Source organism: Cervus elaphus, chromosome X (genome assembly GCF_910594005.1).
Source record: "Cervus elaphus chromosome X, mCerEla1.1, whole genome shotgun sequence".
Taxonomy (NCBI): domain Eukaryota; kingdom Metazoa; phylum Chordata; class Mammalia; order Artiodactyla; family Cervidae; genus Cervus; species Cervus elaphus.
Window position 1 is genome coordinate 16460221 of NC_057848.1, and position 17858 is coordinate 16478078.

Consider the following 17858-nt stretch of genomic DNA (forward strand, 5'->3'; position numbering starts at 1 on the left):
GAGGAGAATCCCGAGTTGTCCCTCGCAACTAGGCAGGAGTCCTGACGTCGCTGAAGAAACACGTGTGTGGAAGGGCCATCCCCGTCGTAACTTGAGAATATACCCCAGGTTCCCAGCGCAACTCGAGAAAAACCATGAGACTTCCCCCTCGCCGCGAGATGAGGCCAGATTCCCCTGCACTGCGTGCAGAGCAATTCCGTGTTGCACATCACACATGAAAGGAGCCTTGATTTCCTTGATGGACTCCAGAGAAACCCCAAGAACACTGTTTCAAGGCTAGAGGGATCCTGAGGTCACTGTAGCAACACGAAAGAGCTCCGTGGACCAAAAATCAACTCGAGATGAGAGGTTAGTCCCTGGCTTCGACTCCAGAGGAATACCACCTTACCACAAGCATCTCAAGAGGAGGCTTCTCTCAGCTCTAGGTATATGACAGGAACCCTGAGTTTGCGGCCTCAAGTGGAATGGACACCGCGATGCCCTGACTCGAAATAAGGCCGGATATCCCTGCAGTGACTTGAATGCAGGCTCGTCTTGCATCTCCCAAGACGAAAGGATGTCTGAATCCCCTGTGGAGACCACAGAGAAAGCCATAGTTCCCCACCTCATCACGACCGGAGGCCTCACATCCTTTGAAAACTCCAGAGGTACGCGGAGATCAGTGCCTCCAAAGGAGACGATGCCTGACTCCTCGTGAAACTTGATAGGAGTCCCAGGATTCCTGTGGCACGTGGAAAGGGACCCTTGGTCTCCCGCCTCAGCTGGAGAGGCGTCCCAATTGCCCTGCCAAGCCTCGAGGAGAATCCCGAGTTGTCCCTCGCAACTAGGCAGGAGTCCTGACATCGCTGAAGAAACACGTGGGTGGAAGGGCCATCCCCGTCGTAACTCGAGAATATACCCCAGGTTGCCGCCGCAACTCGAGAAAAACCATGAGACTTCCCCCTCGCCACGAGATGAGGCCCGATTCCCCTGCACTGCGTGCAGAGCAATTCCGTGTTGCACATCACACATGAAAGGAGCCTTGATTTCCTTGATGGCACTCCAGAGAAACCCCAAGAACACTGTTTCAAGGCTAGAGGGATCCTGAGGTCACTGTAGCAACACGAAAGAGCTCCGTGGACCAAAAATCAACTCGAGATGAGAGGTTAGTCCCTGGCTTCGACTCCAGAGGAATACCACCTTACCACAAGCACCTCAAGAGGAGGCTTCTCTCAGCTCTAGGTATGTGAGAGGGACCCTGAGTTTGCGGCCTCAAGTGGAATGGACACCGCGATGCCCTGACTCGAAATAAGGCCGGATATCCCTGCAGTGACTTGAATGCAGGCTCGTCTTGCATCTCCCAAGACGAAAGGATGCCTGAATCCCCTGTGGAGACCACAGAAAAAGACCTAGTTCCCCACCTCATCTCGACCGGAGGCCTCACTTCCCTTGAAAACTCCAGAGGTACGCGGAGATCAGTGCCTCCAAAGGAGACGATGCCTGACTCCTCGTGAAACTTGATAGGAGTCCCAGGATTCTTGTGGCACATGGAAAGGGACCCTTGGTCTCCCGCCTCAGCTGGAGAGGCGTCCCAATTGCCCTGCCAAGCCTCGAGGAGAATCCCGAGTTGTCCCTCGCAACTAGGCAGGAGTCCTGCCGTCGCTGAACTAACACGTGTGTGGAAGGGCCATCCCCGTCGTAACTCGAGAATATACCCCAGGTTCCCGCCGCAACTCGAGAAAAACCATGAGACTTCCCCCTCGCCGTGAGATGAGACCCGATTCCCCTGCACTGCGTGCAGAGCAATTCCATATTGCACATCACACATGAAAGGAGCCTTGATTTCCTTGATGGCACTCCAGAGAAACCCCAAGAACACTGTTTCAAGGCTAGAGGGATCCTGAGGTCACTGTAGCAACACGAAAGAGCTCCGTGGACCAAAAATCAACTCGAGATGAGAGGTTCGTCCCTGGCTTCGACTCCAGAGGAATACCACCTTACCACAAGCACCTCAAGAGGAGGCTTCTCTCAGCTCTAGGTATGTGAGAGGGACCCTGAGTTTGCGGCCTCAAGTGGAATGGACACCGCGATGCCCTGACTCGAAATAAGGCCGGATATCCCTGCAGTGACTTGAATGCAGGCTCGTCTTGCATCTCCCAAGACGAAAGGATGTCTGAATCCCCTGTGGAGACCACAGAGAAAGACCTAGTTCCCCACCTCATCACGACCGGAGGCCTCACATCCTTGGAAAACTCCAGAGGTACGCGGAGATCAGTGCCTCCAAAGGAGACGATGCCTGACTCCTCGTGAAACTTGATAGGAGTCCCAGGATTCCTGTGGCACGTGGAAAGGGACCCTTGGTCTCCCGCCTCAGCTGGAGAGGCGTCCCAATTGCCCTGCCAAGCCTCGAGGAGAATCCCGAGTTGTCCCTCGCAACTAGGCAGGAGTCCTGACGTCGCTGAACAAACACGTGGTTGGAAGGGCCATCCCCATAGTACTTCGAGAATATACCCCAGGTTCCCGCCGCAACTCGAGAAAAACCATGAGACTTCCCCCTCGCCACGAGATGAGGCCCGATGCCCTTGCACTGCGTGCAGAGCAATTCCGTGTTGCACATCACACATGAAAGGAGCCTTGATTTCCTTGACGGCACTCCAGCGAAACCCCAAGAACACTGTTTCAAGACTAGATTGATCCTGAGGTCACTGTAGCCACACGAAAGAGCTCCGTGGACCAAAAATCACCTCGAGATGAGAGGTTAGTCCCTGGCTTCGACTCCAGAGGAATACCACCTCACCACAAGCACCTCAAGATGAGGCTTCTCTCAGCTCTATGTATGTGAGAGGGACCCTGAGTTTGCGGCCTCAAGTGGAATGGACACCGCGATGCCCTGACGCGAAATAAGGCCGGATATCCCTGCAGTGACTTGAATGCAGGCTCGTCTTGCATCTCCCAAGACGAAAGGATGTCTGAATCCCCTGTGGAGACCACAGAGAAAGACTTGGTTCCCCACCTCATCTCGACCGGAGGCCTCACATCCCTTGAAAACACCAGAGGTACGCGGAGATGAGTGCCTCCAAAGGAGACGATGCCTGACTCCTCGTGAAACTTGATAGGAGTCCCAGGATTCTTGTGGCACGTGGAAAGGGACCCTTGGTCTCCCGCCTCAGCTGGAGAGGCGTCCCAATTGCCCTGCCAAGCCTCGAGGAGAATCCCGAGTTGTCCCTCGCAACTAGGCAGGAGTCCTGCCGTCGCTGAACTAACAAGTGTGTGGAAGGGCCATCCCCGTCGTAACTCGAGAATATACCCCAGGTTCCCGCCGCAACTCGAGAAAAACCATGAGACTTCCCCCTCGCCGTGAGATGAGGCCCGATTCCCCTGCACTGCGTGCAGAGCAATTCCGTGTTGCACATCACACATGAAAGGAGCCTTGATTTCCTTGATGGCACTCCAGAGAAACCCCAAGAACACTGTTTCAAGGCTAGAGGGATCCTGAGGTCACTGTAGCAACACGAAAGAGCTCCGTGGACCAAAAATCAACTCGAGATGAGAAGTTCGTCCCTGGCTTCGACTCCAGGGGAATACCACCTTACCACAAGCACCTCAAGAGGAGGCTTCTCTCAGCTCTAGGTATGTGAGAGGGACCCTGAGTTTGCGGACTCAAGTGGAATGGACACCACGATGCCCTGACTCGAAATAAGGCCGGATATCCCTGCAGTGACTTGAATGCAGGCTCGTCTTGCATCTCCCAAGACGAAAGGATGTCTGAATCCCCTGTGGAGACCACAGAGAAAGACCTAGTTCCCCACCTCATCGCGAACGGAGGCCTCACATCCTTTGAAAACTCCAGAGGTACGCGGAGATCAGTGCCTCCAAAGGAGACGATGCCTGACTCCTCGTGAAACTTGATAGGAGTCCCAGGATTCCTGTGGCACGTGGAAAGGGACCCTTGGTCTCCCGCCTCAGCTGGAGAGGCATCCCAATTGCCCTGCCAAGCCTTGAGGAGAATCCCGAGTTGTCCATCGCAACTAGGCAGGAGTCCTGACGTCGCTGAAGAAACACGTGTGTGGAAGGGCCATCCCCGTCGTAACTCGAGAATATACCCCAGGTTCCCGCCGCAACTCGAGAAAAACCATGAGACTTCCCCCTCGCCGCGAGATGAGGCACGATTCCCCTGCACTGCGTGCAGAGCAATTCCGTGTTGCACATCACACATGAAAGGAGCCTTGATTTCCTTGACGGCACTCCAGCGAAACCCCAAGAACACTGTTTCAAGGTTATAGGGATCCTGAGGTCACTGTAGCCACACGAAAGAGTTCCGTGGACCAAAAATCACCTCGAGATGAGAGGTTAGTCCCTGGCTTCGACTCCAGAGGAATACCACCTCACCACAAGCACCTCAAGAGGAGGCTTCTCTCAGCTGTAGGTATGTGAGAGGTACCCTGAGTTTGCGGCCTCAAGTGGAATGGACACCGCGATGCCCTGACGCGAAATAAGGCCGGATATCCCTGCAGTGACTTGAATGCAGGCTCGTCTTGCATCTCCCAAGACGAAAGGATGTCTGAATCCCATGTGGAGACCACAGAGAAAGACCTAGTTCCCCACCTCATCACGACCGGAGGCCTCACATCCTTTGAAAACTCCAGAGGTACGCGGAGATCAGTGCCTCCAAAGGAGACGATGCCTGACTCCTCGTGAAACTTGATAGGAGTCCCAGGATTCCTGTGGCACGTGGAAAGGGACCCTTGGTCTCCCGCCTCAGCTGGAGAGGCGTCCCAATTGCCCTGCCAAGCCTCGAGGAGAATCCCGAGTTGTCCCTCGCAACTAGGCAGGAGTCCTGACGTCGCTGAACAAACACGTGGTTGGAAGGGCCATCCCCATAGTACTTCGAGAATATAACCCAGGTTCCCGCCGCAACTCGAGAAAAACCATGAGACTTCCCCCTCGCCACGAGATGAGGCCCGATGCCCTTGCACTGCGTGCAGAGCAATTTCGTGTTGCACATCACACATGAAAGGAGCCTTGATTTCCTTGACGGCACTCCAGCGAAACCCCAAGAACACTGTTTCAAGACTAGATTGATCCTGAGGTCACTGTAGCCACACGAAAGAGCTCCGTGGACCAAAAATCACCTCGAGATGAGAGGTTAGTCCCTGGCTTCGACTCCAGAGGAATACCACCTCACCACAAGCACCTCAAGATGAGGCTTCTCTCAGCTCTATGTATGTGAGAGGGACCCTGAGTTTGCGGCCTCAAGTGGAATGGACACCGCGATGCCCTGACGCGAAATAAGGCCGGATATCCCTGCAGTGACTTGAATGCAGGCTCGTCTTGCATCTCCCAAGACGAAAGGATGTCTGAATCCCCTGTGGAGACCACAGAGAAAGACTTGGTTCCCCACCTCATCTCGACCGGAGGCCTCACATCCCTTGAAAACTCCAGAGGTACGCGGAGATGAGTGCCTCCAAAGGAGACGATGCCTGACTCCTCGTGAAACTTGATAGGAGTCCCAGGATTCCTGTGGCACGTGGAAAGGGACCCTTGGTCTCCCGCCTCAGCTGGAGAGGCGTCCCAATTGCCCTGCCAAGCCTCGAGGAGAATCCCGAGTTGTCCCTCGCAACTAGGCAGGAGTCCTGCCGTCGCTGAACTAACAAGTGTGTGGAAGGGCCATCCCCGTCGTAACTCGAGAATATACCCCAGGTTCCCGCCGCAACTCGAGAAAAACCATGAGACTTCCCCCTCGCCGTGAGATGAGGCAGGATTCCCCTGCACTGCGTGCAGAGCAATTCCGTGTTGCACATCACACATGAAAGGAGCCTTGATTTCCTTGATGGCACTCCAGAGAAACCCCAAGAACACTGTTTCAAGGCTAGAGGGATCCTGAGGTCACTGTAGCAACACGAAAGAGCTCCGTGGACCAAAAATCAACTCGAGATGAGAGGTTCGTCCCTGGCTTCGACTCCAGGGGAATACCACCTTACCACAAGCACCTCAAGAGGAGGCTTCTCTCAGCTCTAGGTATGTGAGAGGGACCCTGAGTTTGCGGACTCAAGTGGAATGGACACCACGATGCCCTGACTCGAAATAAGGCCGGATATCCCTGCAGTGACTTGAATGCAGGCTCGTCTTGCATCTCCCAAGACGAAAGGATGTCTGAATCCCCTGTGGAGACCACAGAGAAAGACCTAGTTCCCCACCTCATCGCGAACGGAGGCCTCACATCCTTTGAAAACTCCAGAGGTACGCGGAGATCAGTGCCTCCAAAGGAGACGATGCCTGACTCCTCGTGAAACTTGATAGGAGTCCCAGGATTCCTGTGGCACGTGGAAAGGGACCCTTGGTCTCCCGCCTCAGCTGGAGAGGCATCCCAATTGCCCTGCCAAGCCTTGAGGAGAATCCCGAGTTGTCCATCGCAACTAGGCAGGAGTCCTGACGTCGCTGAAGAAACACGTGTGTGGAAGGGCCATCCCCGTCGTAACTCGAGAATATACCCCAGGTTCCCGCCGCAAATCGAGAAAAACCATGAGACTTCCCCCTCGCCGCGAGATGAGGCACGATTCCCCTGCACTGCGTGCAGAGCAATTCCGTGTTGCACATCACACATGAAAGGAGCCTTGATTTCCTTGACGGCACTCCAGCGAAACCCCAAGAACACTGTTTCAAGGCTATAGGGATCCTGAGGTCACTGTAGCCACACGAAAGAGTTCCGTGGACCAAAAATCACCTCGAGATGAGAGGTTAGTCCCTGGCTTCGACTCCAGAGGAATACCACCTCACCACAAGCACCTCAAGAGGAGGCTTCTCTCAGCTGTAGGTATGTGAGAGGTACCCTGAGTTTGCGGCCTCAAGTGGAATGGACACCGTCATGCCCTGACGCGAAATAAGGCCGGATATCCCTGCAGTGACTTGAATGCAGGCTCATCTTGCATCTCCCAAGACGAAAAGATGTCTGAATCCCCTGTGGAGACCACAGAGAAAGACCTAGTTACCCACCTCATCTCCACCTGAGGCCTCACATCCCTTGAAAACTCCTGAGGTACGCGGAGATCAGTGCCTCCAAAGGAGACGATGCCTGACTCCTCGTGAAACTTGATAGGAGTCCCAGGATTCCTGTGGCACGTGGAAAGGGACCCTTGGTCTCCCGCCTCAGCTGGAGAGGCATCCCAATTGCCCTGCCAAGCCTCGAGGAGAATCCTGAGTTGTCCCTCTCAACTAGGCAGGAGTCCTGCCATCGCTGAACTAACACGTGTGTGGAAGGGCCATCCCCGTCGTAACTCGAGAATATACCCCAGGTTCCCGCCGCAACTCGAGAAAAACCATGAGACTTCCCCCTCGCCGCGAGATGAGGCCCGATTCCCCTGCACTGCGTGCAGAGCAATTCCATGTTGCACATCACACATGAAAGGAGCCTTGATTTCCTTGATGGCACTCCAGAGAAACCCCAAGAACACTGTTTCAAGGCTAGAGGGATCCTGAGGTCACTGTAGCAACAAGAAAGAGCTCCGTGGACCAAAAATCAACTCGAGATGAGAGGTTAGTCCCTGGCTTCGACTCCAGAGGAATACCACCAAACCACAAGCACCTCAAGAGGAGGCTTCTCAGCTCTAGGTATGTGAGAGGGACCCTGAGTTTGCGGCCTCAAGTGGAATGGACACCGTGATGCCCTGACGCGAAATAAGGCCGGATATCCCTGCAGTGACTTGAATGCAGGCTCGTCTTGCATCTCCCAAGACGAAAGGATGTCTGAATCCCCTGTGGAGACCACAGAGAAAGACCTAGTTCCCCAGCTCATCGCGACCGGAGGCCTCACATCCTTTGAAAACTCCAGAGGTACGCGGAGATGAGTGCCTCCAAAGGAGACGATGCCTGACTCCTCGAGAAACTTGATAGGAGTCCCAGGATTCCTGTGGCACGTGGAAAGGGACCCTTGGTCTCCCGCCTCAGCTGGAAAGGCGTCCCAATTGCCCTGCCAAGCCTCGAGGAGAATCCCGAGTTGTCCCTCGCAACTAGGCAGGAGTCCTGACGTCGCTGAAGAAAGACGTGTGTGGAAGGGCCATCCCCGTCGTAACTTGAGAATATACCCCAGGTTCCCAGCGCAACTCGAGAAAAACCATGAGACTTCCCCCTCGCCGCGAGATGAGGCCAGATTCCCCTGCACTGCGTGCAGAGCAATTCCGTGTTGCACATCACACATGAAAGGAGCCTTGATTTCCTTGATGGACTCCAGAGAAACCCCAAGAACACTGTTTCAAGGCTAGAGGGATCCTGAGGTCACTGTAGCAACACGAAAGAGCTCCGTGGACCAAAAATCAACTCGAGATGAGAGGTTAGTCCCTGGCTTCGACTCCAGAGGAATACCACCTTACCACAAGCATCTCAAGAGGAGGCTTCTCTCAGCTCTAGGTATGTGACAGGAACCCTGAGTTTGCGGCCTCAAGTGGAATGGACACCGCGATGCCCTGACTCGAAATAAGGCCGGATATCCCTGCAGTGACTTGAATGCAGGCTCGTCTTGCATCTCCCAAGACGAAAGGATGTCTGAATCCCCTGTGGAGACCACAGAGAAAGCCATAGTTCCCCACCTCATCGCGACAGGGCCTCACATCCTTTGAAAACTCCAGAGGTACGCGGAGATCAGTGCCTCCAAAGGAGACGATGCCTGACTCCTTGTGAAACTTGATAGGAGTCCCAGGATTCCTGTGGCACGTGGAAAGGGACCCTTGGTCTCCCCCCTCATCTGGAGAGGCGTCCCAATTGCCCTGCCAAGCCTCGAGGAGAACCCCGAGTTGTCCCTCGCAACTAGGCAGGAGTCCTGACGTCGCTGAACAAACACGTGGTTGGAAGGGCCATCCCCATCGTACTTCGAGAATATACCCCAGGTTCCCGCCGCAACTCGAGAAAAACCATGAGACTTCCCCCTCGCCACGAGATGAGGCCCGATGCCCCTGCACTGCGTGCAGAGCAATTCCGTGTTGCACATCACACATGAAAGGAGCCTTGATTTCCTTGACGGCACTCCAGCGAAACCCCAAGAACACTGTTTCAAGACTAGAGGGATCCTGAGGTCACTGGAGCAACACGAAAGAGCTCCGTGGACCAAAAATCACCTCGAGATGAGAGGTTAGTCCCTGGCTTCGACTCCAGAGGAATACCACCTCACCACAAGCACCTCAAGATGAGGCTTCTCTCAGCTCTAGGTATGTGAGAGGGACCCTGAGTTTGCGGCCTCAAGTGGAATGGACACCGCGATGTCCTGACGCGAAATAAGGCCGGATATCCCTGCAGTGACTTGAATGCAGGCTCGTCTTGCATCTCCCAAGACGAAAGGATGTCTGAATCCCCTGTGGAGACCACAGAGAAAGACCTAGTTCCCCACCTCATCTCGACCGGAGGCCTCACATCCCTTGAAAACTCCAGAGGTACGCGGAGATGAGTGCTTCCAAAGGAGACGATGCCTGACTCCTCGTGAAACTTGATAGGAGTCCCAGGATTCCTGTGGCACGTGGAAAGGGACCCTTGGTCTCCCGCCTCAGCTGGAGAGGCGTCCCAATTGCCCTGCCAAGCCTCGAGGAGAATCCCGAGTTGTCCCTCGCAACTAGGCCGGAATCTTGCCGTCGCTGAACTAACACGTGTGTGGAAGGGCCATCCCCGTCGTAACTCGAGAATATACCCCAGGTTCCCGCCGCAACTCGAGAAAAACCATGAGACTTCCCCCTCGCCGTGAGATGAGACCCGATTCCCCTGCACTGCGTGCAGAGCAATTCCGTATTGCACATCACACATGAAAGGAGCCTTGATTTCCTTGATGGCACTCCAGAGAAACCCCAAGAACACTGTTTCAAGGCTAGAGAGATCCTGAGGTCACTGTAGCAACACGAAAGAGCTCCGTGGACCAAAAATCAACTCGAGATGAGAGGTTCGTCCCTGGCTTCGACTCCAGAGGAATACCACCTTACCACAAGCACCTCAAGAGGAGGCTTCTCTCAGCTCTAGGTATGTGAGAGGGACCCTGAGTTTGCGGCCTCAAGTGGAATGGACACCGCGATGCCCTGACTCGAAATAAGGCCGGATATCCCTGCAGTGACTTGAATGCAGGCTCGTCTTGCATCTCCCAAGACGAAAGGATGTCTGAATCCCCTGTGGAGACCACAGAGAAAGACCTAGTTCCCCACCTCATCGCGAACGGAGGCCTCACATCCTTTGAAAACTCCAGAGGTACGCGGAGATCAGTGCCTCCAAAGGAGACGATGCCTGACTCCTCGTGAAACTTGATAGGAGTCCCAGGATTCCTGTGGCAGGTGGAAAGGGACCCTTGGTCTCCCGCCTCAGCTGGAGAGGCATCCCAATTGCCCTGCCAAGCCTCGAGGAGAATCCCGAGTTGTCCCTCGCAACTAGGCAGGAGTCCTGACGTCGCTGAAGAAACACGTGTGTGAAAGGGCCATCCCCGTCGTAACTCGAGAATATACCCCAGGTTCCCGCCGCAACTCGAGAAAAACCATGAGACTTCCCCCTCGCCGCGAGATGAGGCACGATTCCCCTGCACTGCATGCAGAGCAATTCCGTGTTGCACATCACACATGAAAGGAGCCTTGATTTCCTTGACGGCACTCCAGAGAAACGCCAAGAACACTGTTTCAAGGCTATAGGGATCCTGAGGTCACTGTAGCCACACGAAAGAGTTCCGTGGACCAAAAATCACCTCGAGATGAGAGGTTAGTCCCTGGCTTCGACTCCAGAGGAATACCACCTCACCACAAGCACCTCAAGAGGAGGCTTCTCTCAGCTGTATGTATGTGAGAGGTACCCTGAGTTTGCGGCCTCAAGTGGAATGGACACCGCGATGCCCTGACGCGAAATAAGGCCGGATATCCCTGCAGTGACTTGAATGCAGGCTCATCTTGCATCTCCCAAGACGAAAGGATGTCTGAATCCCCTGTGGAGACCACAGAGAAAGACCTAGTTACCCACCTCATCTCGACCTGAGGCCTCACATCCCTTGAAAACTCCTGAGGTACGCGGAGATCAGTGCCTCCAAAGGAGACGATGCCTGACTCCTCGTGAAACTTGATAGGAGTCCCAGGATTCCTGTGGCACGTGGAAAGGGACCCTTGGTCTCCCGCCTCAGCTGGAGAGGCGTCCCAATTGCCCTGCCAAGCCTCGAGGAGAATCCCAAGTTGTCCCTCTCAACTAGGCAGGAGTCCTGCCATCGCTGAACTAACACGTGTGTGGAAGGGCCATCCCCGTCGTAACTCGAGAATATACCCCAGGTTCCCGCCGCAACTCGAGAAAAACCATGAGACTTCCCCCTCGCCGCGAGATGAGGCCCGATTCCCCTGCACTGCGTGCAGAGCAATTCCATGTTGCACATCACACATGAAAGGAGCCTTGATTTCCTTGATGGCACTCCAGAGAAACCCCAAGAACACTGTTTCAAGGCTAGAGGGATCCTGAGGTCACTGTAGCAACACGAAAGAGCTCCGTGGACCAAAAATCAACTCGAGATGAGAGGTTAGTCCCTGGCTTCGACTCCAGAGGAATACCACCAAACCACAAGCACCTCAAGAGGAGGCTTCTCTCAGCTCTAGGTATGTGAGAGGGACCCTGAGTTTGCGGCCTCAAGTGGAATGGACACCGTGATGCCCTGATGCGAAATAAGGCCGGATATCCCTGCAGTGACTTGAATGCAGGCTCGTCTTGCATCTCCCAAGACGAAAGGATGTCTGAATCCCCTGTGGAGACCACAGAGAAAGACCTAGTTCCCCAGCTCATCGCGACCGGAGGCCTCACATCCTTTGAAAACTCCAGAGGTACGCAGAGATTAGTGCCTCCAAAGGAGACGATGCCTGACTCCTCGAGAAACTTGATAGGAGTCCCAGGATTCCTGTGGCACGTGGAAAGGGACCCTTGGTCTCCCGCCTCAGCTGGAAAGGCGTCCCAAATGCCCTGCCAAGCCTCGAGGAGAATCCCGAGTTGTCCCTCGCAACTAGGCAGGAGTCCTGACGTCGCTGAAGAAACACGTGTGTGGAAGGGCCATCCCCGTCGTAAGTTGAGAATATACCCCAGGTTCCCGCCGCAACTCGAGAAAAACCATGAGACTTCCCCCTCGCCGCGAGATGAGGCCAGATTCCCCTGCACTGCGTGCAGAGCAATTCCGTGTTGCACATCACACATGAAAGGAGCCTTGATTTCCTTGATGGCACTCCAGAGAAACCCCAAGAACACTGTTTCAAGGCTAGAGGGATCCTGAGGTCACTCTAGCAACACGAAAGAGCTCCGTGGACCAAAAATCAACTCGAGATGAGAGGTTAGTCCCTGGCTTCGACTCCAGAGGAATACCACCTTACCACAAGCATCTCAAGAGGAGGCTTCTCTCAGCTCTAGGTATGTGACAGGGACCCTGAGTTTGCGGCCTCAAGTGGAATGGACACCGCGATGCCCTGACTCGAAATAAGGCCGGATATCCCTGCAGTGACTTGAATGCAGGCTCGTCTTGCATCTCCCAAGATGAAAGGATGTCTGAATCCCCTGTGGAGACCACAGAGAAAGCAATAGTTCCCCACCTCATCGCGACAGGGCCTCACATCCTTTGAAAACTCCAGAGGTACGCGGAGATCAGTGCCTCCAAAGGAGACGATGCCTGACTCCTTGTGAAACTTGATAGGAGTCCCAGGATTCCTGTGGCACGTGGAAAGGGACCCTTGGTCTCCCCCCTCATCTGGAGAGGCGTCCCAATTGCCCTGCCAAGCCTCGAGGAGAACCCCGAGTTGTCCCTCGCAACTAGGCAGGAGTCCTGACGTCGCTGAACAAACACGTGGTTGGAAGGGCCATCCCCATCGTACTTCGAGAATATACCCCAGGTTCCCGCCGCAACTCGAGAAAAACCATGAGACTTCCCCCTCGCCACGAGATGAGGCCCGATGCCCCTGCACTGCGTGCAGAGCAATTCCGTGTTGCACATCACACATGAAAGGAGCCTTGATTTCCTTGACGGCACTCCAGCGAAACCCCAAGAACACTGTTTCAAGACTAGAGGGATCCTGAGGTCACTGGAGCAACACGAAAGAGCTCCGTGGACCAAAAATCACCTCGAGATGAGAGGTTAGTCCCTGGCTTCGACTCCAGAGGAATACCACCTCACCACAAGCACCTCAAGATGAGGCTTCTCTCAGCTCTAGGTATGTGAGAGGGACCCTGAGTTTGCGGCCTCAAGTGGAATGGACACCGCGATGTCCTGACGCGAAATAAGGCCGGATATCCCTGCAGTGACTTGAATGCAGGCTCGTCTTGCATCTCCCAAGACGAAAGGATGTCTGAATCCCCTGTGGAGACCACAGAGAAAGTCCTAGTTCCCCACCTCATCTCGACCGGAGGCCTCACATCCCTTGAAAACTCCAGAGGTACGCGGAGATGAGTGCCTCCAAAGGAGACGATGCCTGACTCCTCGTGAAACTTGATAGGAGTCCCAGGATTCTTGTGGCACGTGGAAAGGGACCCTTGGTCTCCCGCCTCAGCTGGAGAGGCGTCCCAATTGCCCTGCCAAGCCTCGAGGAGAATCCCGAGTTGTCCCTCGCAACTAGGCAGGAATCTTGCCGTCGCTGAACTAACACGTGTGTGGAAGGGCCATCCCCGTCGTAACTCGAGAATATACCCCAGGTTCCCGCCGCAACTCGAGAAAAACCATGAGACTTCCCCCTCGCCGTGAGATGAGACCCGATTCCCCTCCACTGCGTGCAGAGCAATTCCGTATTGCACATCACACATGAAAGGAGCCTTGATTTCCTTGATGGCACTCCAGAGAAACCCCAAGAACACTGTTTCAAGGCTAGAGAGATCCTGAGGTCACTGTAGCAACACGAAAGAGCTCCGTGGACCAAAAATCAACTCGAGATGAGAGGTTCGTCCCTGGCTTCGACTCCAGAGGAATACCACCTTACCACAAGCACCTCAAGAGGAGGCTTCTCTCAGCTCTAGGTATGTGAGAGGGACCCTGAGTTTGCGGCCTCAAGTGGAATGGACACCGCGATGCCCTGACTCGAAATAAGGCCGGATATCCCTGCAGTGACTTGAATGCAGGCTCGTCTTGCATCTCCCAAGACGAAAGGATGTCTGAATCCCCTGTGGAGACCACAGAGAAAGACCTAGTTCCCCACCTCATCGCGAACGGAGGCCTCACATCCTTTGAAAACTCCAGAGGTACGCGGAGATCAGTGCCTCCAAAGGAGACGATGCCTGACTCCTCGTGAAACTTGATAGGAGTCCCAGGATTCCTGTGGCAGGTTAAAAGGGACCCTTGGTCTCCCGCCTCAGCTGGAGAGGCATCCCAATTGCCCTGCCAAGCCTCGAGGAGAATCCCGAGTTGTCCCTCGCAACTAGGCAGGAGTCCTGACGTCGCTGAAGAAACACGTGTGTGAAATGGCCATCCCCGTCGTAACTCGAGAATATACCCCAGGTTCCCGCCGCAACTCGAGAAAAACCATGAGACTTCCCCCTCGCCGCGAGATGAGGCACGATTCCCCTGCACTGCATGCAGAGCAATTCCGTGTTGCACATCACACATGAAAGGAGCCTTGATTTCCTTGATGGCACTCCAGAGAAACGCCAAGAACACTGTTTCAAGGCTAGAGGGATCCTGAGGTCACTGTAGCAACACGAAAGAGCTCCGTGGACCAAAAATCAACTCGAGATGAGAGGTTAGTCCCTGGCTTCGACTCCAGAGGAATACCACCTTACCACAAGCACCTCAAGAGGAGGCTTCTCTCAGCTCTAGCTATGTGAGAGGGACCCTGAGTTTGCGGCCTCAAGTGGAATGGACACCGCGATGCCCTGACTCGAAATAAGGCCGGATATCCCTGCAGTGACTTGAATGCAGGCTCGTCTTGCATCTCCCAAGACGAAAGGATGTCTGAATCCCCTGTGGAGACCACAGAGAAAGACCTAGTTCCCCACATCATCTCGACCGGAGGCCTCACATCCCTTGAAAACTCCTGAGGTACGCGGAGATCAGTGCCTCCAAAGGAGACGATGCCTGACTCCTCGTGAAACTTGATAGGAGTCCCAGGATTCCTGTGGCACGTGGAAAGGGACCCTTGGTCTCCCGCCTCAGCTGGAGAGGCGTCCCAATTGCCCTGCCAAGCCTCGAGGAGAATCCCAAGTTGTCCCTCTCAACTAGGCAGGAGTCCTGCCATCGCTGAACTAACACGTGTGTGGAAGGGCCATCCCCGTCGTAACTCGAGAATATACCCCAGGTTCCCGCCGCAACTCGAGAAAAACCATGAGACTTCCCCCTCGCCGCGAGATGAGGCCCGATTCCCCTGCACTGCGTGCAGAGCAATTCCATGTTGCACATCACACATGAAAGGAGCCTTGATTTCCTTGATGGCACTCCAGAGAAACCCCAAGAACACTGTTTCAAGGCTAGAGGGATCCTGAGGTCACTGTAGCAACACGAAAGAGCTCCGTGGACCAAAAATCAACTCGAGATGAGAGGTTAGTCCCTGGCTTCGACTCCAGAGGAATACCACCAAACCACAAGCACCTCAAGAGGAGGCTTCTCTCAGCTCTAGGTATGTGAGAGGGACCCTGAGTTTGCGGCCTCAAGTGGAATGGACACCGTGATGCCCTGATGCGAAATAAGGCCGGATATCCCTGCAGTGACTTGAATGCAGGCTCGTCTTGCATCTCCCAAGACGAAAGGATGTCTGAATCCCCTGTGGAGACCACAGAGAAAGACCTAGTTCCCCAGCTCATCGCGACCGGAGGCCTCACATCCTTTGAAAACTCCAGAGGTACGCAGAGATTAGTGCCTCCAAAGGAGACGATGCCTGACTCCTCGAGAAACTTGATAGGAGTCCCAGGATTCCTGTGGCACGTGGAAAGGGACCCTTGGTCTCCCGCCTCAGCTGGAAAGGCGTCCCAAATGCCCTGCCAAGCCTCGAGGAGAATCCCGAGTTGTCCCTCGCAACTAGGCAGGAGTCCTGACGTCGCTGAAGAAACACGTGTGTGGAAGGGCCATCCCCGTCGTAAGTTGAGAATATACCCCAGGTTCCCGCCGCAACTCGAGAAAAACCATGAGACTTCCCCCTCGCCGCGAGATGAGGCCAGATTCCCCTGCACTGCGTGCAGAGCAATTCCGTGTTGCACATCACACATGAAAGGAGCCTTGATTTCCTTGATGGCACTCCAGAGAAACCCCAAGAACACTGTTTCAAGGCTAGAGGGATCCTGAGGTCACTCTAGCAACACGAAAGAGCTCCGTGGACCAAAAATCAACTCGAGATGAGAGGTTAGTCCCTGGCTTCGACTCCAGAGGAATACCACCTTACCACAAGCATCTCAAGAGGAGGCTTCTCTCAGCTCTAGGTATGTGACAGGGACCCTGAGTTTGCGGCCTCAAGTGGAATGGACACCGCGATGCCCTGACTCGAAATAAGGCCGGATATCCCTGCAGTGACTTGAATGCAGGCTCGTCTTGCATCTCCCAAGATGAAAGGATGTCTGAATCCCCTGTGGAGACCACAGAGAAAGCCATAGTTCCCCACCTCATCGCGACAGGGCCTCACATCCTTTGAAAACTCCAGAGGTACGCGGAGATCAGTGCCTCCAAAGGAGACGATGCCTGACTCCTTGTGAAACTTGATAGGAGTCCCAGGATTCCTGTGGCACGTGGAAAGGGACCCTTGGTCTCCCCCCTCATCTGGAGAGGCGTCCCAATTGCCCTGCCAAGCCTCGAGGAGAACCCCGAGTTGTCCCTCGCAACTAGGCAGGAGTCCTGACGTCGCTGAACAAACACGTGGTTGGAAGGGCCATCCCCATCGTACTTCGAGAATATACCCCAGGTTCCCGCCGCAACTCGAGAAAAACCATGAGACTTCCCCCTCGCCACGAGATGAGGCCCGATGCCCCTGCACTGCGTGCAGAGCAATTCCGTGTTGCACATCACACATGAAAGGAGCCTTGATTTCCTTGACGGCACTCCAGCGAAACCCCAAGAACACTGTTTCAAGACTAGAGGGATCCTGAGGTCACTGGAGCAACACGAAAGAGCTCCGTGGACCAAAAATCACCTCGAGATGAGAGGTTAGTCCCTGGCTTCGACTCCAGAGGAATACCACCTCACCACAAGCACCTCAAGATGAGGCTTCTCTCAGCTCTAGGTATGTGAGAGGGACCCTGAGTTTGCGGCCTCAAGTGGAATGGACACCGCGATGTCCTGACGCGAAATAAGGCCGGATATCCCTGCAGTGACTTGAATGCAGGCTCGTCTTGCATCTCCCAAGACGAAAGGATGTCTGAATCCCCTGTGGAGACCACAGAGAAAGTCCTAGTTCCCCACCTCATCTCGACCGGAGGCCTCACATCCCTTGAAAACTCCAGAGGTACGCGGAGATGAGTGCCTCCAAAGGAGACGATGCCTGACTCCTCGTGAAACTTGATAGGAGTCCCAGGATTCTTGTGGCACGTGGAAAGGGACCCTTGGTCTCCCGCCTCAGCTGGAGAGGCGTCCCAATTGCCCTGCCAAGCCTCGAGGAGAATCCCGAGTTGTCCCTCGCAACTAGGCAGGAATCTTGCCGTCGCTGAACTAACACGTGTGTGGAAGGGCCATCCCCGTCGTAACTCGAGAATATACCCCAGGTTCCCGCCGCAACTCGAGAAAAACCATGAGACTTCCCCCTCGCCGTGAGATGAGACCCGATTCCCCTCCACTGCGTGCAGAGCAATTCCGTATTGCACATCACACATGAAAGGAGCCTTGATTTCCTTGATGGCACTCCAGAGAAACCCCAAGAACACTGTTTCAAGGCTAGAGAGATCCTGAGGTCACTGTAGCAACACGAAAGAGCTCCGTGGACCAAAAATCAACTCGAGATGAGAGGTTCGTC